Here is a 27511-nt window from a genome sequence, read left to right as displayed (position 1 = left end):
ACACCTTAAAAAACTGCAGTACAAAATATGAAGTAGTAATGTTTGTAAGCACTCAACTACTTACTTGCTCAGCCATCAAGGTGTGAGACAGAGACAGAAATAGCTTGAATACTTGTCCCTAAACATTGACCATCCCGTGCCCCGAGTGTGATCAAATCCTGTTTAGCACTCCAGCTTTGGTCCTCTAAAACTCTGGTTCCTATCGCCTGGTCTCTATGTACAGTGCTCAAATCATGATGACACCAGCCAGTCTCTGGGCCGTTTCTGGTCCTTATCCTGATCTTGGTTCTTTATGTCCTACCACATCCCATTGAACTAAGTGCAAGGAGGCCCGGAAGGACAGCAAAGGCCTCCCTGGTCCAGTACAGACTGAGAAAGCCCTTCTCCCCAAGCCTGGAGAAGCTGGCCCACGTCTAACACCTTTCCACCAGCAGAAATTAAGAGTCAAAAAAATCAAGGGATGGCCAAGTGCAGGCCACACACAAGAGCACTGAACAACTTTGCATCTCCTCTCAGGCATCCCCAATTTTAACTTTATCTCTACTCCACTCAGAGACAGAATGGGACTAGGGGACACCAGGAATTCCTACAGCTGTGCTTCTTTTTGTTGTTGTTAATCCTCACCCGAGGATATGTTTATCATTGATTTTTAGAGAGTGGAAGGGAGGAGAGAGAGAGAGAGAGAGAGAGAGAGAGAGAGAGAGAGAGAGAGAGAGAGAGAGAGAGAATATCAATGTGAAAGAGACACATTGATGGCACATTGATGGTTGCCTCCTGCAGGCACCTGGACTGGGGCCAGGGATCGAACCTGCAACCCAGGTACATGTTCTTGACCAGGAATAGAACCCGCAACCTTTCAGTGCATGACACTTTAACCACTGAACAACCCCGGCCAGGGCCAGCTTTGCTTCCTTTAGGACCTCCTGAGAATCTGAACACTGTGAAAACTTAGAACTATCTAAAAAAAAATAGACACATGACAGACACAGGAAATTGCAGACTACTGTAGATGGCTCAGAGATCATGTGGTACCCTGGAATAAGCAACCCCACCCTGGAGGTGGCATGTGCCATGAGCATCAGTGTGGGCAGTGGGAAGGCCATTTACATGTTGGACTGTTTACACTGCCTGGATTTTCTTAATAAACTACTGAAGCCACCACACATTTACATAGTGCTTCCATATACATCAGCAGTTCTCAAACTTTTGTCTTAGAAGCCCTTTCCATTTTTAAAAAGTATTAAAGACCCCTAAGGAGCTCTTGTTTATGTTGATGATATATATCAAGATCTAGTGTATTAGAAATTGAAACTGATAAAATTTAAAATCCGTATTACTTTATTTGAAAATGACATTAACTCATCACTTGTTAATGTAAAACATTTTTATGAAAATTGCTTTCCAAAAGAAAAACCAATCAGTGAAAAGAGTGCATTGTTTCCTATTTTGTAAACCTCTGTAATGTCTGGCTTAAGACAGCTGGCTCTTATATTTGCAATATCACATAGCATGTAGCCAGCCGCTGAGAAGTTTCACTGTACAAGTGAGAAAGAATGAGAGTGATAAGGGCAGATAATTTCTTAATATTATCATAAAAATAGTTTTGACCTCCTGGGCTCCCTGAAAGGATCTCCAGGACCCTTAGTGTGGTCCCGTGACCCCACTCTGAGAAACACTGATCAAATCTCATGAATCAAATCTCACTTTATCCAACAATCAACCTCTGAGGTACACAAATCAGATATTATTTGTTTTCCAGTTTTTCGGTATGTTCAAGGCGTTTCCAAGTATACAAATTTAATGAGTGGCAGCATGAGGACCAAGAATTCTACATTGAAAGTACCTTGTACATATAGAAATGCTCAATTCCTTTTGCTTTTGAGAAAAAAAAAATATCCCCCAAGACTTTACGCTACCATAAAAATACCAGCAAGCATTCATTTATCTAATAGGCTTGGTTTTGTGTGCTGTATATCATCAAAGGTTGAATTAGAACTAAAACTACCCAATAAGAAAAAAGGGTCACAGGAAAGCAAGTGTTTAGAGTGATTTCATACTGAAATGACAGAAGAAGAATAAGATGAAAAGGACTTTGGTTTGATGCTAATTTATGTCACTATTCCTTTCTTCAGTGTAAATTATTTTGATCAGTGTAAATTATTTTGATCATAAGAAAATATTACTTTTGGCCTTTGATCAGTGTAAATTATTTTGTTCATAAGAAAATATTACTTTTGGCCATAAGAAGACAGGTATAAGAACTGTACTTAGAATACCCCGATTCTTTCAATGTTAATACCACAAAAGTAGTATCCAACACCCACGATCTCTTATCTACATCTGCAGCTCAAGGTATTGAGGTTGCCTAGTCAAGTCATTCTTTTATAACTCTGAACCTAAAATACCCACCTTTGAAAAGATCACAGTGATTGATTGTGAGTAGTCGACTTGCCCCATCAGGATGAAATATAGTTGGAAAAATGCCTAATTGGATCTAACTACTTAAGGTCATCCTTTTATGAAGAATTAATCTTTTCAGACTCATACTTAACACCTTTAATTGAAAGTGCCTTTACTTTAATTGATATGGCACAGGGTACCCTTGATTTCAGGGAAGCCGAAAATAGGTATGATGATTTAAGGCCAGAAACTAAGTCTGTGTAATTATAGAGGAAACATTAAAAACTTGAGAGTGACAGCCTCAAGACCCAGGCCACCTTTGATAACTTTTATTAAAAACCCTTTAAATCTTAACAACAACAAACACACACACACACACACACACACACACACACACACACACACACACACACAAAAAAAACCAAAACCAAAACAAAACAAAACAAAACAAAACAAACAAAAAAAAAACCACACAAACAAAAACACCCCAAAAATCCAAACTCTTAAATTTGGAAAGGCTCAACCTCTCATTTCTCATTGTATGTATATGCTGCATCACAAATGCAAATACCTACAGGGCTGAGGCAAGAAAAAAATTTTAAAATAGGCGCTACAATTACATGGTTTAAAAATCAAAAGGTACAATAGAATACTGTGTAAAACTAGCCCTCCAACGCCTGTCACTCAACTACCTGGTTGCCCTCACTGAGGAGATCAATGCTTCATGCAAAGTCTGAACAGACACCAGAAAATGACATACCCAAAAGGAATGCATCATGTTTCCTTTCAAATTAACTTCTCTCTCTCTGCTCCTTGTGGCAGTAAATAGTGGTAACATCCATCTAGCTTGACCTGTGGTTATACCCCCTTAAGATTTCTCAAATCATCGATTTCTCTGAAACTCACTACTGACCAAGGACTGGTCACTGTTATCTGCCAAAGAGAGAATAAGTGACTTAATGAACAGAGGATATTTTATTCAAAATCACGGACCCCACCCATGCACATATAGAGAGGTTAGAAATGTATAGCAAAAAGAAAAAGGGCCTATTGAGGGACCTATTATTCAGGGTAATCTGTTTTCTTTGTTTTTATTTTTTTGTTGTTAATCTTCACCCAAGGATATTTTTTTCCATTGATTTTTAGAGAGAGTAGAAGGAAGGGAGGGGGAGAAAGATAAAAACATGGATGTGAGGGACACATCGATTTGTTGCCTCCTACATGTACTCTGACCGGGGCCAGGGATCAAACCTGCAACCCAGGTACATGCCCTTGACTGGGAATCGAACCTGCCACTCCTCAGTGTGCTGGCTGAGCACCAGGGTAATCTTTGACAGATGAATGCGTTGTAGCCCAGGAAGAAAACTGTTGGACTTAATAAGATGGGAAAAACGATGCCAATAGAATGAGCTGCAGGGTGCCTATCACATAAGGCCAGAAACAGAAGAATCGGGAACAGGAAAAAGCAGATTCCATGGCCAGGCTGGTGGTTGCTTTGTCACAGTCTATGCTCCCCTCCGGGCTTTCCTAGAGCCGAGTCTTGAAGTCAGGTAACCAGACGGCTTCAAAACCGGAGACTCTCACATGGAGACCAGTCAGCTGGGCTCAGCGGCAGTTCAGCCATTCACCCCTCATCTTCACTGTCCTCTGCAGGAAAGAGGGGAGGTAATGCTTCCCTCCTGAGTTAGATGAGCTGTGTGAACACTGTGCGGACCCCCTGCATTGCTGTTTGGCATGACGGTGCCTTATATTTTGAGGCACACAGAAGCAGGGGGGAAGTCATGGCTCTAGTCCTTAAAAGAGTTTACCATTTACCCAGAGAATGACAGCTGACAGGTAAAACTACCAGGAAAACCTCACGTTAAATAAGTTCTTAAAAATAGTAGTCAAGAAAGAATTATCAGACTAATTCAGACAAAGGGGCATTTTCTCCCTCACTTCATTCGCCCTTAACATTCCTGTCAAATCAATCTCCTTGGAGGTAGTAAAGGTCCAATCATGGAATCATAAAATTTCACAACTGGAAGGGGCCCTAGAAGTCACCTAAGCCATTTGCCTCATTCTGCAGGCGAAAAAACTGAAGCCAAAGAGATTAAGTGTCGTGCTCAAGATTACACAGCTGGTTAATTCAGGCCACACTTCATAAACACCTACTGATCACCTACCAGGTGTCAGGCCTATCCCAGGAGCCATTAATGGCAGAAATGGCACCCAAACGTGGGATGAAGATTTCCGAATGACTGCTTTCTATTCTCCACTGGTGGTTCCCAAAGTGCAGGCAGAAAGAATCCCCCCGCCCCCGCCCGGCCAGTGACACCCCTGCCCCTGGTTGAGAAGCACATGCAGTGAGAGATGTTACAGACGAGAATGTTTCACCCATAACCGAGGTGGTGGCAGAAACAGCGGCTCAGAGCCACTGCTGCGCCCACCGGCCCCAGGCTCCAAAGCCCTGTCTGAATCGGAAGCTCCCCTAGACATATGTATGTATCTCCACACACCATGAGCCATATGCTCCAAGAGTGTATGAATACTGAACCATATACCCCCCCCCCCCCAATCCTTGGCCTTGCATTTGACTTGCCTCGAAAGACCCTTTGGGACCAGTGAGCCTCCTAAAAAGTGAAAGTGAAAATTCCTTTCGGCCTTGTATTTCCAGATGCCCAGAAATACGCCTATGACCTAAGAATTAAAAGTTGGTAGCATCCAGAATTCTCATCTATAATGAGCCATGCAGCATCACACAGCCCAAGACCAATGTCATATAGATCAGGAAGTCCTCCTCCTGTCCCCTTTAAGAACAGCAAAAAAAAAAAAAGGGGGGGGGGGAATAACATACGTACGTACATGTGTGCACCCACATGCAATGTTTTCTTCCAATAAGGTATTTTGACATATCTTAAGTAATCTGACCCTCCACACTGGTTGTCTGCAGGTTCTTCTACAGCTAAAACCTCAGGCTAAGGACCTGCTGCATCCCACTGGCTATCGGGCAGCCAGAGGGACCCTTTTAGATGGGTAACCTGCAGGGAGCAGGCTGGCTGCATCTGATTCACACAGCTGATGCCTAAATTAGAGGTGCGTGGGCAGAGCCCTGCATACAGAAATTGACACTCTGTAAAATGTTGTGACACCAATGAACAAATCACATGCAAAAATATTATCATAAATAACTGCCTTTACTGTCTACAAAGAATACTTTCCATCTGGAAATAATCCAAACTAAGTTAAGGGATTTTTTTTTCTTTAACAGAAACCTCTTGTAAATCCCCAGGTAGAGGGCATGGCTGTTTCCTCGCCCTCTCTCTACCCCCCTCTCCAGCCTAAACAAACAGATTTCTTTTTTCTCACCAGTACATACTTTGGAAAAATCATGAAAAACATTTCAGCCTACAGAAAAGTGGAGAGTAATAAAACAAATACACATGACCTACCATCCAGAACTTTTAAAATGGCAACATTTTGTCATATTTACTTCAGAGCTTAGTACATAAAATTTTAATACTGTTTTACCTACAAAAAAATTGAATGTGCTGCATCCCAGCTGAGGTCATTCATGAGTGAACAGATTACTGAGTATGGGCTCTGCTTTCTGTCAAGATTACAGAACTCTATTTCCATCGGCAGCAGCCCTTTTCAGATTTAGAATGTCCTGTGAATATATTTATTGAACTGATTTTTTAGCTGGAGGGTGAAAGGGAAATGGAGCGGCCACATAAAAACCACAATCATATGTACAACTGGTAGGTGCAGAAACATTACACCTAACCAGAGTTCACTTCTTTTAGAAGAGGAAAGCTGTTAAGTACACTTACTCGTTAGGGGTTTTGTGTGCGTCTCTTAATGGAAACCCATTGACATAAATATAGAAGCAGCCTTCGTTAGCATCATTTGTGCTTTAAAGTTTGGAGCGTGTTAGGGCTTACTGCAGAAAACCCAGACTCGTTAATGTTTCCTTGATGGATACCTCTCCTCAATGCACCAGGCTCCCATGTCAACATGCCAAGTCCATTATACTAAAAATGTAAAGGCAGCTCTGAGCCATGGATTCCATGAGTATCCACTTGGGCTCTAGACATCATGTCATGGCAGGTATATTTATTTTTTTGTTTTTAATCCTCATCCAAGGATATTTTTTCCATTGCTTCTCAGAGAGAGTGGAAGGGAGGGAGAGAGAAAGACAGAAACATTGATGTGAAAGAGACACATCAATTGGTTGCCTCCCGCATGCGCCCAACCAGGACCGGGGATATAGCCTGCAACCCAGACATGTTCCCTTGAGTGGGAATCGAACCTGCGACACTTCAGTCCCTGGGTTGATGCTCTAACTACTGAGCTAACTGGCTAGAGCATGGCAGATATACCGTATTTTCCGGTGTATAAGACGACTGGGCATATAAGATTTTCCTGGGTTAAAAAGTCATCTTATTATATTTAATCCCATCAATATAGTCCAATATACCGTATTTTCCGGCGTATAAAACGACTTTTTAACCCAGGAAAATCTTATACGCCCAGTCGTCTTATACGCCGGAAAGTATGGTATTTATACAGATCGATACAGTATACGGAGAGGTGTTTGGTCCAGAATGAGTAAATTTTCAAGGTAATGGAAGAATGCTTCTTTAAGGGACAAATCGCTACAAACTCAAATTATTATGGGCAATTATCCCTTCCTTGCCAACAGTTTATTTGGTTTAATTCTTGCAAAAAGGATGGTAAGTAGTTTCAAAATTAAACCAAATATACAATTGAGCATTTGATTATTAAAAACAACAGAATGGTGAAAGAGATACTACACATACTGGACATGGCATCAAGCCCATGGAGCACTGCATTCAGCTTTGCTCGCAGCGCAGGAAAATAGTGGGGAGGGATACTGCATGACACAGTCCTTACTCTATCAAAAAAGAAAACATGCAAGGCCAAGTTTTCCCCTTAGCATTAATACCAAGGAGAAACTTTTTATGGAAGCCACTTTATAAGAGACACTGAGTAATGTCTTCAACTCTGTGTTGTAAAAAACAAACTTTTTTTAATATAAATGTTTTCAACTAGGTGGTACAAAAGATGGGAATGTTTTCTCCCATGTGCTGAAGGCACAATATTAAATCTTACCTGAGTAATGGCATTTCTGCTGAGAGTGGAAATAATATAGCTGAGGTACATTGTTTCCTGGTGATTTACCTCAATAAAGGAAGCTCCAAGAACCTGAAGAAATGAATGGTCTACATTGACTGCTTCCTGATGCCCCAAAAGTATCTTTGTCAAATTCTGCAATAGGCGATTCCATGACTAAACACTGACAAGTATTCGAAGGCGCCTGACAAGTCTGTTTGTTGATTAAACACAGGTCTTTCACCTTAGCTAAAACATGCACAAGAAGCAGGGGTAACATTCTTCTGTGAACATGTAGGAGGCTGACTTACCTCCTCTCCTGGAGGGGTGGCTAACTAACTGCTGAGGGAGGTGGGCTGCTGGGTATCTGAACTTCAAAAGGAAGCTCTATGTCTGGCCAAGAACTTGCATGCATGCCCAGCTGAACACCAAACGTGGTTGCTTCAGAACAGAGAAAGGGTAAGTAACATTTTGCTTAAAAGTTTTAAAGAATGCGTGCTACTAATCAAGAGGGTTAAAACCATAGAAGAACATTAGGATGAGCTGCACTACTATAAAGTGAGAAGACAACTATAAAATTCTTTAAACTTTAGCCAGGTGGTCACAAAAGTAGCAGAAACCATGTTCTATTTTAACTTTCTTATTCTTGTAATTTTCCTATCAATTTATACGTATAGTCATATCCAGGGAAGGCTATATTAAACATCAGCATATTTCAAGGGAAAAATGATAACTTTCAACTGGGTTTAAAAAACCCACCCAACAAAAGAGAAAAGTATGAAGGGCAAATGAATAATCAGGGTCCTCTAGGTTAGAAATGTAAGCAGAATCCACCGGGCTTTTCCACAGGTGGTGTCTTAAGACAATCAAATTAGTGATAGATGAGAATGAGCAAGCATTTTCCCTCCTGATCCATTACACAGAAATGGCCTATAAGTGAGTGTGTGTCCAGTCTAGTGTGGCTGACCCTTTGACAAAGACATCACCAAACCTCAAGCTGGATTTCCCTGAAATCACTTCAGCAAAATAATCTAGTTACTCGGCATCTGACAGGTTGGTGACGGGCATCAGGAGGGAATAATGTCTGCTAGAGCACATCAGCCACACTTGTCAGAAGGCTCGATTAGGGCAGGACTTTCATTTCATTCTGAATAATGTAAAAACAATAAATAAAAAAAACCCAACACTTTCTCAAGGCAAACAAAACAAAAACAAACAATAACAAAACCCCATCCACTCGCTTCAGGTTGTGTGATTCTCTGGTAGTGAGGGACACTGACTCCAGGGCTGAAAAGCCACGAGGAGCAGGCGGGGACCTGTCAGCAGAGTGCGGGAAGCTTCCTCTGGGTTAACAGACCCCAGAAAGGCCGGGCGGTGGGAAGGAGTCCGTTATTTGCATGATGTGATTTAAAGTGAAGGCCAGTATCTGAAGTGTCTCCAGGTATTTTTACATTTTCTTTTCAGATCTGAAGATTGCCCCAGGGACAGAAGGGAAACAGGAGCTCGGGCTCATCTGCTCCTCACGGGTGCCCCTTCGAAGGCCCCTCTGCTGCTCCTGACGCACAGCTCCTTCTCACGACGGCCAGTGCCCTTCAGACGCAACCGCCGTGCGATGCCGTCTTCTTCTCGTCTGATCCTGGCCAAGTGTTTACAAGTCGGCATTTATACCTTTAGTTAACACTGAATTTGTTCTTGGTCTTTGGAGCACTAATCTAGGGCACTCATTATTACAATGTTTCAGGGGGAAAAAACACTATCCCTCCCCCCTTCCATAGTCCCAGGTAAAGTAAATAAAATGGCATTGATCACCTGGCATAGAAGCCAACCCATCCTAACTGGAAAATTCCAAGTACCTATAAATCGCCCAAACTGGAAAGACCCCAGCTTAATCCTGAAGCTAACTCTGCAATGGTGCAGCTCCACTCACCATGAATGGCACAGCTGACAGACCCAAAAGGAGACTCATGTAATATGACCTCATTCTAGAGCTCAAAACAATTGTTTGCCTGTGTTCAAATATGTGCTGTTGTCAAATAATGAAACTGATATTCATGTGTGAGTCATGGAATCCATATTTTATAGCCTCACATTTTGATGATTTTTAAAAATATATTTTTATTGACTTCAGACAGGGCGAGGGAGAGGGGGAGAGAGAGAGAGAGAGGGAGGGAGAGGGAGAGAGACATCAGTGATGAGAGAATCATCGATAGGCTGCCTCTCACTGGGGATCGAGCCTGCTATCCAGGCACGTGCCCTGACCGGTATCGAACCCTGACCTCCTGGGTCATAGATCGATGCTCAACTACCGAGCCATGCAGGCTGGGCGAAAACATGCTTTTTTATTAGATCCATTCAGCCTGTCATAGCTTGGTTTCTGAAGACAACATTCTTGAATTTAAATGCCAACTGTAACATTGACTTGTAACATTAACTGGCTATGAGACCCTCTGGCAATTCACTTAACTTTCCAAGTCTTAGTAACATAAGGTAATGAGAGCAACTACTTCATATGTAGCTAAAAGGATTAGGTGTGAGAAGGCACAGAGAGTGACAGACATACAGCAAGCAGTCAGTACTGGCTAAATAATAACAACAACAGTAAGAATAAATATAATCTTCAGCCACTGAGTTTCTCCATGTCAGATATTGGGCCCTGAGATCCATTCTGTCTCATCCCTTCACCTAACCTGAGCAGGCAGGTACGTGTCCAGACCTCCACTGAATCTTACAGTAGATTCTCACCATAAACCCAACATCTATAGCAAGATTTCAAAGGGTACAGGTCTCTATGTCCCCCTAAGAATCCCAAGAATGCTTGAATAAATGTGGCCTGGTCATTTGGTGTTGGAGAATGGCACTTTCCGGCTGAGGGCTGAAGAAAACAGAGCTAGATAACTGGGGCTGCGCTGGAATCCTTGGTAATAATCCTCAGAGGGCGCAGTAGACACCTGAGGACCAGAGAATTCTCCTGGTAGTGAGAATGAATTATTCTCTACTTGGTTTGGTCAAGTCAAAGATCATAGTATATGAGGAGGTAGAGAAGTATAGCAGTTAAGATGGAAATACGCCTAAGGTATGCAAACCTTCTGCCTAGTGAGGGGAATTCCTTAAGAAAAGGGACGCAAGAAAAGCATTCATTTGCCAGTATTCCTGGCAATTCTCTTCCTTTGCACCAGAAGGCAGCGCAGGGCACATGTCAGTCATACTATTTACTCTCCACCATCCAGGGCCTCTTTGGACTCGGGCAGGCCTGAAGGAACAGTGCCCCAAGCTCAGAGTGCTTTTTAATTGTGGCTCCCATCATCACGGTTATTAGGGCCCTGTCACTCAGAAATGCTCTCGGCTGTCAGTGACGGCATGGAGTGCTGTGAAGATAGCATTTCCGTGTTTTGTATTCTGAACATTAAAAACCAGTTTGGCTCACCAAATGAGCAGCGGGTGCCACGCTAATTATGTAACTTTTCAGAACACTAATAGGATCTCCCACTGGGCCAAGTGGGAGGGAAAAAAGCATGGCACTCATTTTTTAGCCGTGCCTCAGCATACTGACCTCCTCCAGCCTGTTGATGGGGCCATTAATAAAACATTTTAAAATGACCTGAAAAAGCTTTTTGTGAACTAGAGCCTGGATCTGGCTGCCAAACAGCTGTGTGCTTGAAAGACTTTGCAGTGGTATCCTAGTTGGCTGTTGATGATACGAGCCTGTTCTGGGAACCTCCTATATCCAGAATGCTGTTCACACTTTTGATTCATTACAGATGAAAAAAGATTTCCACTCCTGAGGAGTTTTCAAATCCAGAAATAAGGTTGCCTCTGATGATGCCCTTGCTTTACTCAGGACACGTTAGGACGTGATTTAATTTCACTTCTGTACCTGATGTGGGATCACCAACATGCTTTCTTACAAACTCCTTTCAATCTATATATATTAAAGCCTAAGCCACCAAGAACTGGTTGACCAGTTGCTATGATGCACACTGACCACCAGGGGGAAGACACTCAAGGCAGGCGCTGCCCCCTAGTGGTCAGTACACTCCAACAGCCAACTGCCAACCTCCAGCAGCTGGCCAATCTCACGGCTGCGCGCCCCCCCGCCTCCCCCCCCCCATCAGCCCTGATCGCTGGCCAGGCTGAGGGACCCCACCTGTGCTTGAATTCGTGCACTGGGCCTCTAGTTTTGGAATAATAATTTAAAACCAAAATATTACCACTCTTACAATTCTAAAATATCCTAATGGGTAGTTCTTAAAAGAAAATCAGAGAAGAGTTTGATATTTTACTTTGCCTTTCCTTTCTTCTGACAAAAATAAGTAAAAATATGCATCAAATATAATTCTTTAAACTTCAAACAAAATACATCATATGCCATTTAATTGAGTAGATGTGATAAAATCTGGGAACTAAAGGAGAAATTACTGACAGTGAGTTAAAAATGAGGTAAGCAGAGCAACTCATTCAGTTTAGCTGTGCAGGGGACACGCAGGCAAGGTGCAAACCTGGGGAGGTGAAACAATGCACCGTCTGTGCTCAGTAGGTTACGTCCAATTCCAGAATCCAGGCCTGGGAAGAAACGCTACAGGCTGAGGTGCATTCCAGTGTTTGGTGTGCTGTCCCTTAGGTGAACTCTCATCCAGACGTTGGGACCATGAAAACTTCTTTAAGATGTCTACCCTATCAGAACCTGCTACTCCCCATCCCACCAGCCTCTCCTTAAACACATGTACTTAAAGAGTAAGGGCACTGCTTATGCTATGACATTAGAGGCAACAGAGACAAAGTCATTCCCAGAGTCCACATTTCCTAAAATGAACTCACAAGTACACGCTTAGCATAGAGAAAATTCAAGTCTATCAAACTACGAACAAAATGCCTGAGGAATTTCATTGTCACTTTGCAGGTTTCTTACATTAGGACAGATGAGAACAGGTTTACCAAGGGAAAATGCACAACTCGGAGTATTTTCTGTGGGATTAGCCCATGTCCATGTATGTGGCAGTACGTGGAGGCTATACAGGGAAAGGGCTTAGTGCCCTCATCGAAAGATGATGAGGCTGGTGAAGAAGGCTCACAGAGTGGACCCCATCCTTACCTCTTCTAGTGACTGTTCATCACTAGAAGGTTATACTACAGAACTCCAGCAGAGTGAGAAGCATATTACCATGTGCTTTCAGGGTAAAACAGGTATCAAATTATTGACTTCTTCCAGCGTCAGGCAAGCCTGACTCTGGCCCTCGAATTGAGAAAACAGTATTGGCCCAATAGCTCTGCCTGGCTCTCTCTAAAAATGGGCTTAACTGTTCTTATTGGAACAAAAATGTTTATTCAGATAATTATTCAACAGGTTCATGAGCAGAGATTTTAAGGGGAGAAGGTGACATATCTCAGAAGAGCAATATCCACTGGATACTCATAAGTAAAGGTTTCCCTTAGATGCCTTGCTTCTGCTTTTTACCAGCCAGTTAAGACACCTAGCAACAGGATTCCTATTGGCCACCATTAGAGAAGGGCGAAGGCAAGAGCATGCACAGTCTTTTTAGGGAAAAGTTAGGAAAGGAGAAGAAACAAAGAGATGGCTATGAAGAGGCTGCTCCTCAGTATCTCATTATTAAAGGGATCCTTTGAGAACACTCACAAGAGAAAATAATGATCACCGAGCTTCAGCAGGTAATTGCTAAGAACAATAAGTTCTGAATAACCTAATTTCTTTCTATCATCACAATCAACTTTCAATTCCAGAGGTAAGCCATAGGCTTGCTTTGTTAAAACTAATACACATTTTTTGACATGGTGTGAATTCTTTGAGAGTAATAATAGAAATACCAATTCCCATCTACAAGGAATAAGTTATTTTACTGGGCGTGGAAACCCTGTAATGATCTTAGAGTCTTGTCATGCCCTCTCTGACTCTGTCCACATGGGGATTTTGAGATTTGGCTCAGCAGAAATGCAAACTGAAAAATCTAATAACTACTTTTTAATCTAGCCAATTAAATTAACAAAGATTATAAAATGATAATAGGAAATGTGAAATCTCACAAGAATACAGTCTATCAGACCTTCCCTCACTGCTATCAAGAGTAAAAACTGATACTACCTTTTGGGAGGGCTAGTTGGCAATATGTTTCCAGAATTTTAAAAGAGTTATATCCCTTGCTATATCAATTCTACATCTATGAATCCAACATTAAAAAATGCATTAAACATCTACATTTTTTGAATAAGAGCAATCTTTAGAGCATTTCTTTTGTAGCAAAAATCTGGAACCAAATTAAATCTCCCATGATAGAAAGATAGCTAAATAAATTTCAGTGGAAAAACCACAGGATCCAATATTACATAGTTATTAAAATGTTATTTATAAAGGATTTTTAATGACATGAGAAATGGTGATAATGTAATACTAAGTGAAAAAGCAAGTGTAATATAATTGGAATAAAAAAAAAATCTGAGTAAAAGAAACAGAAGAATACACCAAAATGTTCATCGTGCTTATCCCTGAATGGTGGTTAGATGGGTAATTTTCTATTTTATAAGTGTCTGAATTTTTCAAATTTCCTCTAATGAACACCTATTACATTTATAAGGCAGGGGAATAAAAAGTTTCTTTAAAAAGATTCACTAAGATTTGAAAGAGAAGCTGTGCTACAATTCATGATCATTTGAGTAAATCAAGAGAAATCAAAGTATAGTACACATAAAGACTTAGACATGAATATTCATACCAGCATTAATCATAATAGTACAAAACTGAAATAAAAATGTCCACCCACAGGTGAATAAAGCAACAAAATGGGGTAAATCCATATAACACAGTGATTATCAACCTTTTTCATCTCATGGCACACATAAACTAATTATTAAAATTCTGCAACACACCATAAAATATATTTTTTGCCAATTTGACAAAAATGATAGGTGTGATTTTGATTCATTCACATCAGACAGTTGTTGTCGTGTTGGCTATTGTCAATTTTATTTGACAATCTAAGGGAAAAGAGGTCAGTGCCCTGACTAGAGGGTCAGGTACTGCATGTTTGCAGAATTCTTGTGCACACCAGTGTGCCTGCTGTGGCACACCAGCTGAAAATTGCTGATATAATGAAATAATACTCAGCCATAAAAAGGAAGGAGCTCTTCACACATCCAACAACATGGATGAATCCAAAATAACTAGGCTTAGTGAAAAGAGCTCTCTTTTAGCACATGGAAACTCAAGCTGCACACGCCCCCTTAAATTTTATGCATTATGGAAATTGAGGATATAATATATTTTCTAATATAGCCTAACATATCAATTCTATTTTCAAAGGGCTCCTTCCAATATCTTTCATGAATACATCTAAATAATACTTGGTTTTAAAATTACTTGGTATTATGCCTATTTAACATAGCATATGGGTAAAACTATGCTTCATTTACACTGAGTGGCCAGATTATTATGATCTCTAAATGCATAATAATCTGGCCACTCAGTATATATTCTGTATAATAAAAGGCTCATATGCAAATTGTCCCCTCGACCAGGAGTTCAACCAGCAGGCAGGCCGGCCAACCGCCCATGTCCCCTCCCCCTGGCCAGGCTGGCTGGACCCCACCCATGCACAAATTCATGCACCTGGTCTCTAATACACATACACACACACACACACACACACACACACACACACACACACACTGAGTGGCCAGATTATGCGTTCAGAGATCATAATAATCTGGCCACTCAGTGTATTTTTTAGCAAGTGTTTACTAAGCTCTGTTTAGGCAGAAACTGTGCTAGGCACAGACACATAGCTGTGAACCAAACAGACGTGGTCCTTAACTGCCGGGAGCTTACCACCTAGTGAGAACATCACAGGATCTTTTTGACTTTGTTTCTAACAAGTAAAATATTAGCATGCTAAACCCAACATTATTGTTTGTGATGATAAACATTTGCTACCACAAAAATGAAAAGTACCTAATCTTTCCAACTCTTAAAGTTAAACGCTTGCAGATGTAGTTAGAATGCAGCATTTGATGTAATCCAAGTTCCAAGGGATATACCTCGGGCTGATGGAAGAGGAAGCCATTGATCACATCTACTTGCAATGTGATCTGCCCATACAAAAAGCACTTCTCCTTTACTGTGTGGTTTAGAATATTGGGGCATATGTAAATTGAATAGTTGGGAAAAGGTATTAGAGGCTCATTTTTTAAAAATTTGTATGATCTATCCCCACCGTTCCTTCTCTGCAGCACATTTGCAAATGAAGGCTCCTATGTCTGGATGACAGACAAATCAGCCTCCTGAATGTTCCTATGAGAACCGCAGCATTGCTACTGCTCATATAATAGCTACAAACAAGAATTTCCTTCCATCAGCACACTGCAAAAGGGCTTTTAAAAAATTATTATTGTCAAAACTCTTACCCTGGACTAACCTCTCCCTTCCAAAACATTTCCTTAACTTCTCTAAGCTAAGGCCCTCTCAGGGTTGATCAGCAGAAAGAAAGAAGACATGAACTTAAATTAGCCCCTAAAGAATTAACTTTATGCTATAATTTAATGAGGACAAGCCCTTGACTTCTAAGGAGGGTCAATCTAAGAAAAAGCAATTCAAGAACACTTGCACTTTTTGCAAAAAAAAATACAATAGGTCAAATTTTCTGCTATGTTATCCAACATTCTTTATAGAAAGAACCAGGAGCCTGGTTGGTGTGGCTCAGTGATTGAGTGTTGACCCATGAACCAGGAAGTCATGGTTTGATTCCAGGTCAGAGCACATGCCTGGGTTTCGGGCTCAATCTCTGGTAGGGGGCATGCAGGAGGCAGCTGATTGATTCTCTTTCATCACTGATGTTTCTATCTCTACCTCTCCCTTCCTCTCTCTGAAATCAATAAAAACATGTTAAAAAACAAAAACAAAACCATAAGATAAACTTCTCTTGAATTCAGTTTCAAGCAAAAGCCTGCCTCTCTATATAATCTTTTAATTGTACAGGTTTACTTTTATCGGGAGAGAACTATACAGATAACTGTAATTTCCTGGTTGCCAAGAAGCTAGAGCTAAATTTACTTCTCAGTGATTGTAATTTTATCACTTTGGGTTCCTGGTCCAATTCTCTTTCCATTCTCAAAATGCTTCTCATTTCTTTCTCCTACTTTGTGTTTTCATATTGCAAGTTATCTCCACTCTTTTCTGAAAAAAGGCAGGGTAGAAATAACACACCATTCATTTACATCACATGGTTAAATCAATGCTTACTTCAGTTCTGGTTCCTCTAAACAGTTCTATGCTAGGTCACATCAATTTCCTTTTCCCAAGTCATGATTCAATATGTTTTCCATGCACATCACAAAGTTCCTCTGGTTAAGTGATTCCTGCTTATTTTAAAACAACACTATTTTAAAATATATATTTCTTACAATGTTTACTCCCCCATTTCCAACAGGTGGGTGGCATACTCTCAAAACACCTATTTTATGGAGCACATAAACCTCCCCGTAATTTTAAGAGTCTCATGCTCTACCGACTGAGCTAGCCGGGCACCCATCCTCCCCGTAATTTTACATGAATTATATGTCCAAGTCCACCGGCATTTCTTCATGCAGAGCCTGGGGACTGGCTCCTGTGGGGTATTTCTGGCCTCTGACCAAGAAGGACACAAATCCAGGTACAGAAGAAAGCAGACCTGAGAATTACGCCTGAACCAAAAGCAACTCAGAAAGGAAATCCAAGAGGTTCACCAAAACAAATCAGTCAAAGATAAGAAGCCAGAGTGTGATCTAGGGCTCTGGGAATGGAGCAAGGGAAGCAAGCAGGAGGCAGAGGCTCCGGAGAGAGACTGCTGGTTGAAGCTTATGGGGCTTCAGAGGACATCGGAGTTAAACGCATGAGTTTTATTGTTTTGTTTTGTTTTTATATCCGTTCATGTCTCCTAGCTTGAACCAGTGCTTAACATCCTTCCCTGCTCCAATTTTCACGGATATCTAATTATTTCAATGACCAATAAGCAGAAGTTAAAACTAAAACAGGGGTCAAATGCAAAGCAATTACTTTGTGAATATTTATGGCAGTTTTCATTCTTCTGCTCTGCTGCTGGATTCATATCAGCCCCATCTATCCAGGAAAGAGTTATCTATCTAGAAATTACCTCTGCACATAGCCTACACGCTACCGTAGACGTGAGCAACCGGCCCTCGGCATATTCAGAACAGCCAACAAATACATGACAACACAAACACATATTTCAAGCCAGGTTAGCACGATTCAAAGGTAGGGGTCTGATGGAGTCTGGCATTCATGGAAAATAATAGCAGCAACCATAGGTTATAAGGGCCTTAATTCTAGCTCCCTTCTTCTAACCAAGGAGATTTTGGGGGTCTATGGGTGGGTTTCTGAGAATCGGCAAACCCACCTAAACTGCACACAAAATGCTGTGTAATGTTAAATATTCACTGGGGGGCGGGGGGGGGGCACGGCTTAGCATAATCTGATTTTTAAAAACCTACAGCCATCCCTCACAAAGGTTAAGCACTGTTACCTTTCCCATCCATCTGTCCCTAATGCCTGACTGCACCCAATCAATTGTCAACCACCACAATCTACCACAACACAAAGGCCGCCTTTCACTCAGAAAAGAGAGCATGTTCCCTTTACCTTTTAACTTGACTCGTTTTTGTACCCCCAAAGCCCACTGCTTGACATATGGTGGGCACTAAAAAACTGTTTGTTGAATAAACAGAATTAACCTGAGGAGTTTTATGTATTAGTCTCTGATAGCAAAACAAAAACAAAACACAAAAAACCACCAATAACTAATAGAGGCAAGTCTAATCTGGAAGCTAATGATTCCTAAGTTTTAATTGAAAATAAATATAAACTGCAGTGATAGGAGCAATTAAGTGTGCATGTACAGAAAACAGGGCAGGCAAGCAACCCTCCAAACATAGCTAAACAATATTTCCCTGCTTGATTAAATATTGTTGCAGCTGCTTCCAAACCTTAAAACAGGGAAGCAAAGCGAATGTGAGTTTTCTCTGCAGATTCTCCTCTCGGGAGGGAGGGATGCAGCAGGGAGGGATCCTTAGCTTACAATGATGGTGGAGGCACGGAACAGGCCCCACCTCTGACCCTGTCGAAGCCACGGCGAATGCCACCCCAGTCCTTTCTCAGTCCTTCCCTGGTTTCTCTGCTGAACGTCCTCAGAAGCACATGCTACTCTGTGAAGATTTTTAACTTCCCACACTTTCTTACCTTGTGCTTTGGGCAGCATTTTTATGTATACTTGAAATATAGGGGATTCTAACTTCCATTTTTTTATATGAGAAAAGGCTGCAGGTTGTCCAGTACAGAAATCCCCCAAAGTGAGAACCACTTTAGGTAAACTAATGCCCACACGATTCTTTGTATAAGCATGGGCATTGTTATTGAGGATTTAACTAGTGAAAAGCAACCTCTCAAATTGGGGGGAGGACAGCAGTTTCTAAAAATAATTATTCAATTCTCTAGAGAGGTTGTTTTAAAGCCCTGTGCATATATGCAACATGTTATAATACATCATTTTTATTTTATTCATTGACTTGCTTTTAAAACAATTATTCAATTTATTTAAACAAACAAAGAAAAAGCATTTGTCACCCCCCCCTCACCCCCCATTCTTTGCAATGTTCTCTGGTATCTATGAGCTTGGTGTGTTTTGTTTTGGATTCTACATATAAGAGAAATCATACAGTATTTGTCTTTCTCTGACTACTTCACTTAGCATAATGCCCTTAGGTCCACCCTGTTGTCACTGGGCAAGATTTCATTCTTTATTGTCGCTGGATAACATTCCATTAGATATAACCATTTCTTTATCCATTCAACCACTGATGAACATTCAGTTGTTTCCATATCTTGGTTATGTAAATAATGCCGCAATAAACACGGTGGTGCACATATCTTTCTGAATTAAGACTTTTCATTTCCTTTGAATGCCCAGAAGTAAAATTACAAGATCATGTGGTAGTTCTATTTTAAATATTTTAAGGAACCTCCATACTGTTTTCCACAGTAGCTGCACCAATTTACAGTCCCACTGACAATGCACAACATTCCCCTTTCTCCACATCCTCGGCAACACCTGCTATCTCGGGTCTTTATGATAACAGATATTCTAACAAGTGTGAAGTGTTATCTCAGTGTGGTTTTGATTTGCATTTTCCCAGTGATTAATGGCGTAGAACTGTACTCTTGAAACCTATGTAATTTTATTAACCACTGTCACCCCAATACATTTAATTTAAAAATAAAGGAATGCAAATATGTAAAGTCCTGAGGGGCTGCAAGTGTAAGCCTTGCTAGCCGCCAGTACCAGAAAATGTGGAGGTGTCCCTGGTGGCAACTGCAAAAATCAGGGCTCCAGACAAGTGTATAAGCTCCTTTATGGGAGATACCAGCAAGCTGGAGCTAGGCAGAGATACCAGCAAACTGGAGCATGCCAGGAAGGCATCCACAGCCTACCATCCTTTACAGCAGCTCACAGGCCTCTCCATGTATCCATTAGCCGTTTAAGATGTGTCATCTTTACATGGCTCCTTTTCTCCTGAATTATGCAGGATAACAATGGCTGACTTTAATATATATATATATATATATATATATATATATATATATATATATATATATATATATATATGTTTTTATTGATTTCTAGAGAGGAAGGGAGGGAGAGAAGGAGAGGAAAAAAGAAAAAGAGGGGGGGAAGGGAGGGGGAACATCAATCGGCTGGCCTGCTGCATGACCCCTACTGGGGATCAAGCCTGAAACTCGGGCATGTGCATGGGAATTGAACCAAGGACCTCTCAGTTCATGGGGCGACGCTCAACCAATGGAGCCACACTGGCCAGGGCAACATCTGCTGACTTTTGAGGAATAGGGAAAGATCCCCGAAATGCTGTTGAGTGTATGAGGATATTGTTAATTGAATGGCAGAGATCACTTCCCTTTAAGGTAAACTTAGACTTAACTTGGGCAAACCAACAAACCATACTTAAAAGCCCAAACACAGTAACAATTCTAACAGGACCACTACCAGAAGGGTAATTATTTTAAATTCTCTTTTCAAATAAATATAGAACAAAAATAAATACACTGAAGAGGAATAAACCTGATAACAAGGACAAGAAAACAAAGCAGTGAGTAAACAGCAAGCTCCTTACGAGTTCTCGTTAATATTTGAAAAGTAAAGGTACAATTCTCAAGTATATATTCCTCACTTACACCTCAGAAACTGTGACAGACTCCCCCAATGTTACAGAATATAATGATTTTATTTCAAAATTCAGTCTGGTTAAAAAACACACACCGCATTAGTCCTAAACTGTGTGTGGGTACATTTTCACATTTCCTCCCCATCTTCCCACTCCTGCACTCTGCAGGGCACAGCTGGGAGCTCAACAGCACAGCTGGAGGCATCCCAGTCGCTGCCCTGACTCCCACACTCCCACAGCCCTCACAACAGGTCAGAGGCAGCCTCGGTGGACTAGTCCACGACACGGATACAGGTATTTGAAAAACGACACCATTTATTCTCAATTATATTTATTTGAGCAATTCATCACACGCTGCCTAATATAATAATTTAATATTTCCTATGTTTATGTCTTTATTTCCTTAATCTAAAGTGTTTTATGATCCTTAAAAGCCAAGGGTTATGTTTCATGATATTCCCCATGGCAACTTGCCTAGAAGTGGTTCAGTTTACATGAGGATGAATGACTATCAGCGGACACTGAGTGGATCTTTTCCTGTTGCCTGAGAATAGGTTCCCAGGACGCCAAGCTAAACAGGCACCAGGTGCCCCATATTCTAAAGAGTGCTGCAAATGTTAGAGGTCTGCCACTCCAACGCTTATTAATAAGTGGCCAATATGGCTATACTAGACCCAACCATGACCTCTGATTCCCTCAGCCCCTATCTATAAAAGCAAAATGGGGGAGGGGGGAGGAGCAGGGCTGAGATACAGAATGAGAAGAAACCTTGAGTTGTGAATTGTCAGTCCAGCAAGTGGGCTGGGACCCCTCACTACCAAGCCTACTGCGGGAGTCTGCCAAAGAGTCACTCAGCACAGAGGTACCTGCAAGGAAAGGGCAATGGTATCTCACTCCCCAGGTGCTTATCTGCTTATGTGGAAATTTTATCAAGTGGTCCTATCCCTAACTACCTGAACGAGGAGAAGAAAACTAGTGAGACATAGCAGAGCAGACAGAAGGAGCAGCAATGGAGATTACATATATGCATGGCTTACTGTCCCAAAGAAGACAGCTGGAAGGCAGCCAAAATCAAGCCATCTGACCATAACCCTACTCACAAGGACCTCTTTCCCACCTGCGAGGTGAAGGGAAGAAATGGAACTGGCCCAGAACTCTTCAGGGTGCCCCACCCAGGTCCCCACCAACTGGAAGGCAATCAAGAGGAAAAACTGACCATTAAGAGGAGAAAGTTGGCCCAGACAGCGTGGTTCAGTGGTTGGACGTCGACCTGTGAACCAGGAGGTCACAGTTCGGTTCCTGGTCGGGTCATATGCCCAGGTTGTGGGCTCGATCCCCAGTGTGGGGTGTGCGGGAGGCAGCCAATCGATGATTCTCTCTCATCATTGATGTTTCCCTCTTGCTCTCTGAAATCAATAAAAATACATTTTTTTTAAAAGAGAAAGTTGTGCAGAAAGGGGAGGGTGAAAGAGCTGACTGTGTCCCCTTCTCAGCCAGAGGGGAGAGATGAGGGAGGGTATAAAGTCTAATTTGGACATAAGCTTGAAGTCTGGACTAGACTCAACTTTTTATACCTTAACTGACTGGAAAATTATGGCCAATTGCCCATTATGCCATCAAAAGATGGGAATGGAAGGTTCAACAAAGCTGTTTGAAGTCAACGACTAAAGGAAAATAAAACCTTCATTTTTTTTTACATCAGAAAGTATAGATCATTCAATAAACTGATTGCAAAAGAATGAATAAAGGATTATTGAGTAACTTGTAGCCCTGATTTTTTTTTCAGTTCCTCATTTTCTTTTACATCTTCTGGGTGAGGGAGACAGAATATTTTGAGAAGCAAAAAGGTTCATTTTAGTTACCTTGATAGTGCTAAAAATACTCTAAGCAAATGCTACACTTCCCTTCAACCGAGCAGTTAGCCTAATGCAGTCAAAAGGCCAATGTGACAAGGATCCTTGGCGTGATTTACAATCTAAGAGTTTAAAATGGTATAGCCCATGCTGTGGTAATAAACATTCATTTTAAGCCTTTTAAAGGCTCAATACTTCATCTGAACATTCTCAGAGAAAGCTCCCTCTTTTCTGAGGGAGCAAAATGGTACAATCAAGCCATAAAAAGAGATTGTATCCAAGTACAGAAACCCAATGGCATTTTCACTGAGCTGACCTTGCATCTACTCCACTGAAAGAAAATCTAGAACCAATTTCAGACAAACTGGCGAAGTTTGATTGTATTGAATACCCAGAGCTTCTCCATCAAGACAACAAAGCAATCAGCTGGCACACAGACAAATTTTCTATGTAGGGAATTGAAAAGTCATCTTAAAGTACCCACTGCAGCTGCTCTGACTTTCGCAATCAGTGCGAACACCTGGCCCAAACTGATGGGTGTGGGAAACCAAGACCAGACTCCTAGGGCTCCTGGTGTCAGAGAAAGTGGTTTGCTCTCTTACCCAGGGCAGAAGCCCTCTAGCACTTCCCTGGAAAGAGAGATACTTCGGCAAGTAAAAATGAACTAACGGGTTCTGATAAGACTTACGTAAGTATTTTGTGGTCAGGTATGCTTTACAGTTCCCAAATGCATTAAAAACTCCACCAAAACTCATATTTTCTTCTGGAGATTAAAGTTACTTAACTACTTACCTCACTTAGGAAACTCCCTGAGATAAGTAGGTTAGCAAGAGCTCTGAAGATAATCTCCAGTTACTCTACGAAGCCAAATTCTAATCCCTTTTAAGGGATGGGTTTTTATATTGGTGCTGTTACATAAAATACAGGGGATATTTTCTACCTGTTCCTCAGTCCCTGCTTTTAAGATCAGGTAAGTTAATGATAAAAACTTTCAGGAAACCAGGAATAGAGGGAATGTCCTGAACTTCATAAAGAATATCTAAAAATACCTACACCAAAATATGGTACTTAATGGTGAGGAACTCAAAGCTTTCTCGCTAAGATCAGGTAGAAGGCCAGGATGTCCCCTCTCACCACTTGTTTTCAACATCATACTGGAAAAGTACTAGCTAATGCATTAAGATAAGAAAAGAAAATTAAAAGCATACAGATTGGGAAGAAAGAAATAAAACTGTCTTCATAAATAAAATGATCATCTATATAAAAAATTCAAAAGAAATAGACAAAAAATACTCCTGGAACTAACAAGTGATTATAGCAAGGTTACTGGATTCAAGGTTTAAATACAAAATTCAATTGCTTCCAATGAACAAGTAAAGCTGGAAATTAAGAACATAATATCATTTACATTAGCACTGACCCCAAAAAATGGAATACTTAGTTATAAATCTAACAAATATAGGGGTGGGCAAAAGTAGATTTATAGCTGTGGGTACACAAAACACTGAATTTATTGTTGCACTTAGAGGCCCGGTGCACAAAATTTGTGCACTCAGGGGGGGAGGGGTCCCTCAGCCCAGCCTGCACCCTCTTGGGTTGTGGGCCTAAGCTGTCAGTCGGACATCCTTAGTGCCACTGCCACTGTGCTCACCAGGCGTGAGCCCTGTGTGAGCACACAGACCACCGGGGAGCAGCTCCTACATTGAGCGTCTGCCCCCTGGTGGTCAGTGCGCATCATAGCAACCAGTTGTTCAGCCGTTCAATCAATTTGCATATTAGCCTTTTATTATATAGGATTATTATTATTACTGTATTACATGAACAACTGTAAACCTATTTTTACCCACCCCTATATGTACAAGATCCATACAAGAGAAACTACAAAGCTCTAATGAAAGAAATTAAAGAACTAAATAAATGAAGATATATTCCATGTTCCTAGATAAAAAAACAAAAAACAACCCACCATATTGTCAAGATGTCAGTTCTTCTCAACTAGATTCATTACAATTCTGATCAAAATCCCAGAAAGTTATTTTGTGGATAGCAACAAACTTACTCTAAAGTTTATATGGAGAAGTGAAAGACCCAGAATAGCCAATAAAATATTAAAGGAGAAGAACAAAGTTGAAGGACTGTCACTACCCAACTTTAAGACTTATTATAAAGCTGCAATAATCAAGACAGTGTGGTATTAGTGAAACAGATGGAATAGAACAGAGAACCCAAAAATATACTCTATAAATATAGTCCACTGATCTGTACCAAAGGAGCAAAGACAATAGATTGAAGCAAATATGGTACTTGAACAACAGGATATACACATGCAAAGGAACACAGACCTTACATCCTTCATAAAAGTTAACTCAAAATAGATTATAGGCCTAAATGTAAAATGCAAAACTATAAAACTGCTAGGAGGAAACATAGAGGACCTTGGGTACAATGATGCCTTTTTAGACACAATACCAAAGGCACAATCCATGAAAAAAATAATTGATAATCTGGACTTCATTAAATCATTTGCAAAAGACATATGTGATAAAGTACAATGGTCTAAAACATACATTGAGTTTCTCATCTTGAAACTCAATGATAAGAAAACAAAGAAAAAAAGAAAACTGGGCCAAATCTTTTATTACTTTATTTTATTTTTTAAAATATGGAATGCTTCACACATTTGCATGTCATCCTTGCAAAGGGGCCAGGCTAATCTTCTCTGTATCATTCCAATCCTATATAATAAAAGGGTAATATGCAAATTGACCCTAATAGCGGAACGACCAGAATGACCGCTATGAGGCACACTGACCACCTCTATGAGGCACATTGAGGCACATTGATCACCTCTCGGTCCTTTTCCCTGGCTGGCAGGCTCCCATTGCCTGATGGCAAACGGGGAACTGGAGGTGGGTGGCGGGGACGCGGGTAGAGCCAGGCCAAGGCCCCCGCCGGTAGCCCACCACAGAGAGGGCGACCCATGGCAGGGGCAGGGCCAGTGAGCGGGCAGGAACAGCCAACCTCTCAGTCCCTCCCTGCTGGCCGTCAGGCTCCGATCTCTGGATGGTGAATGGGGAACCGGGGGTGGGGCAGCTGGGGAAGATGGCCCTGATCACAGGCCAGGCCTAGGGACGGTACCCGCGCACAAATTTCATGCACTGGGCCTCTAGTTTTAGTATATGTGCTGCTGAAGCGAGCACTGGGCCAAATACTCTAATAGACACCTCACCAAAGAAGGTATACAGATGGCAAATAAGCATGTGAGAAGATGTGGAACATCATATGTCATCAGGGAAATGCAAATTAAAGCAACAATGAGATATCATTACACACCTATTAGAAGGGCCAAAATCTAGAACATTGGCAATGATACCACCACCAACAAACACTGACGAGAATGTGAAGCAAGAAGAATGCTCATTCATTGCTGGTGGAACACACAATGGTACAGCCATTTTGGAAGACAGTTTGGCTATTGTTTTTAAAAAATGTTTTTATTGATTTCAGAGAGAGGAAGGGAGAGGAAGAGAGAGAGAGAAACATAGATGAGAGAGAACATCAATCTGCTGCCTCCTGCACGCCCCCACTGGGGATCAAGCCTGCAACCCAGGCCTGTGCCCTGACCATGAGAAGCCTCTATACCTGTCTCTCAATTTTGATGTAAACCTAAAACTGCTCTAAACAACAACAAACAAACAAACAAACAAACAAAAAACAAGTCTTCAAACCAAAGTCCAGGAAACAGCTTCTCCTCTAGAGCCTCCTGAAAGGGACACAGCCCACTGACACCCGGGTTAGACTTCTGCCTGACAGAACTGTGGGATAACACGTGTGCTGTTTTAAGCCTCTTGGTGTGTGGTATTCTCTTAAGGCAGAGATAGAAAACTAATACAAAGACCATCCAATGGCGCTCACTGAGCGGCAGAGATTTCCCACTATACCACCAGTTAACAACTGTAGAAGAACAAAGTTTTCTAGAACTCTGGGAATTGCAAAATAAAAAGTTGAACGTATATTCCAAGAAGTCTGATTTCAATGGGGAAAGAAAAGTTAATGCAGAGAAAGCCCCCAAACTGAAAGCTGCTCGATACCTTCAACATTCCGAGAGAGGGATCTTACCGCTCATTATCTCCAGGGACATGGTAACTGAGAACTGAAATAACTGTGCAAACAGTCCTCGGAATTATTCAGCTCTGATCAAGAGGACACGGCCTAAGAGACAACCTTCCCCAATAAAACCAGAGCCGAGAGTTTTTAGAACGCTAAGAGCGGCAGGTTACCTCAGCGGCAGCCAGGAAATGTGGAACATAAAAAAGGGTAAGGGAGACAGCCTCGGCGCGGTCAGAGAGGGTAACTTGAACCACTACGGCATTTGTGAAGATTTCAGGCTGTCAACAACCAAGGTAGCACGTAATTAACACTGACTTCAATGCCACCAAAGCTATTTATGGTATCCACTACTTTCCAGACATTTCCTCTCCATGTCTGTCTGTGCAATGACATTAAAAAGCTCACGAGAAAGAAGAGTTCAGGGAAGATGTGAAAGTCCCAGAGATGGGACCATACCATTAGTCCAGCAAGTAAAAGCAGCCAGCCGGAGCATGGGGGAGCTTATAATGAGAGAGGAGAGCAAGGGGGCTACTCCTGGGTGAGTGGATATTGGGGTGCTGTTCCTGGCATGGACAGTGACTGGTCATGTGACATTGCACAATTCACTGCAGTTCTCTGAGGTTAGATAACAGCTAATCTCAGAGCTGCAGTTATGGGTAAGCTCGCCAGGGGCAGGCCAGCTTCCACCTTTAGACAGCCTAAGAGGTCAAGAAGACTTTTTAAGAAAAATATTAGGGAAACTTCTACCAGGGAGGGGTCTAGAGGAAAAAAACATATCACACCGACACTTCAAAACTTGC

At 41.5% G+C, this 27511-nt stretch overlaps 1 protein-coding gene across 2 annotated transcripts in view; it reads right to left on the bottom strand.

The window, feature by feature from the left end:
• STK39 (serine/threonine kinase 39) overlaps nucleotides 1-27511 on the bottom strand; it is a 274586-nt gene that overhangs the window by 62634 nt on the left and 184441 nt on the right. The gene's annotated exons all lie outside the window — the stretch shown is intronic.

This window comes from Cnephaeus nilssonii, assembly GCF_951640355.1.
Source record: "Cnephaeus nilssonii genome assembly, chromosome: 10".
NCBI lineage: Eukaryota > Metazoa > Chordata > Mammalia > Chiroptera > Vespertilionidae > Cnephaeus > Cnephaeus nilssonii.
Note: the sequence above shows the minus strand (reverse complement) of the source record. Positions and strands in the feature narration are given on the sequence as shown.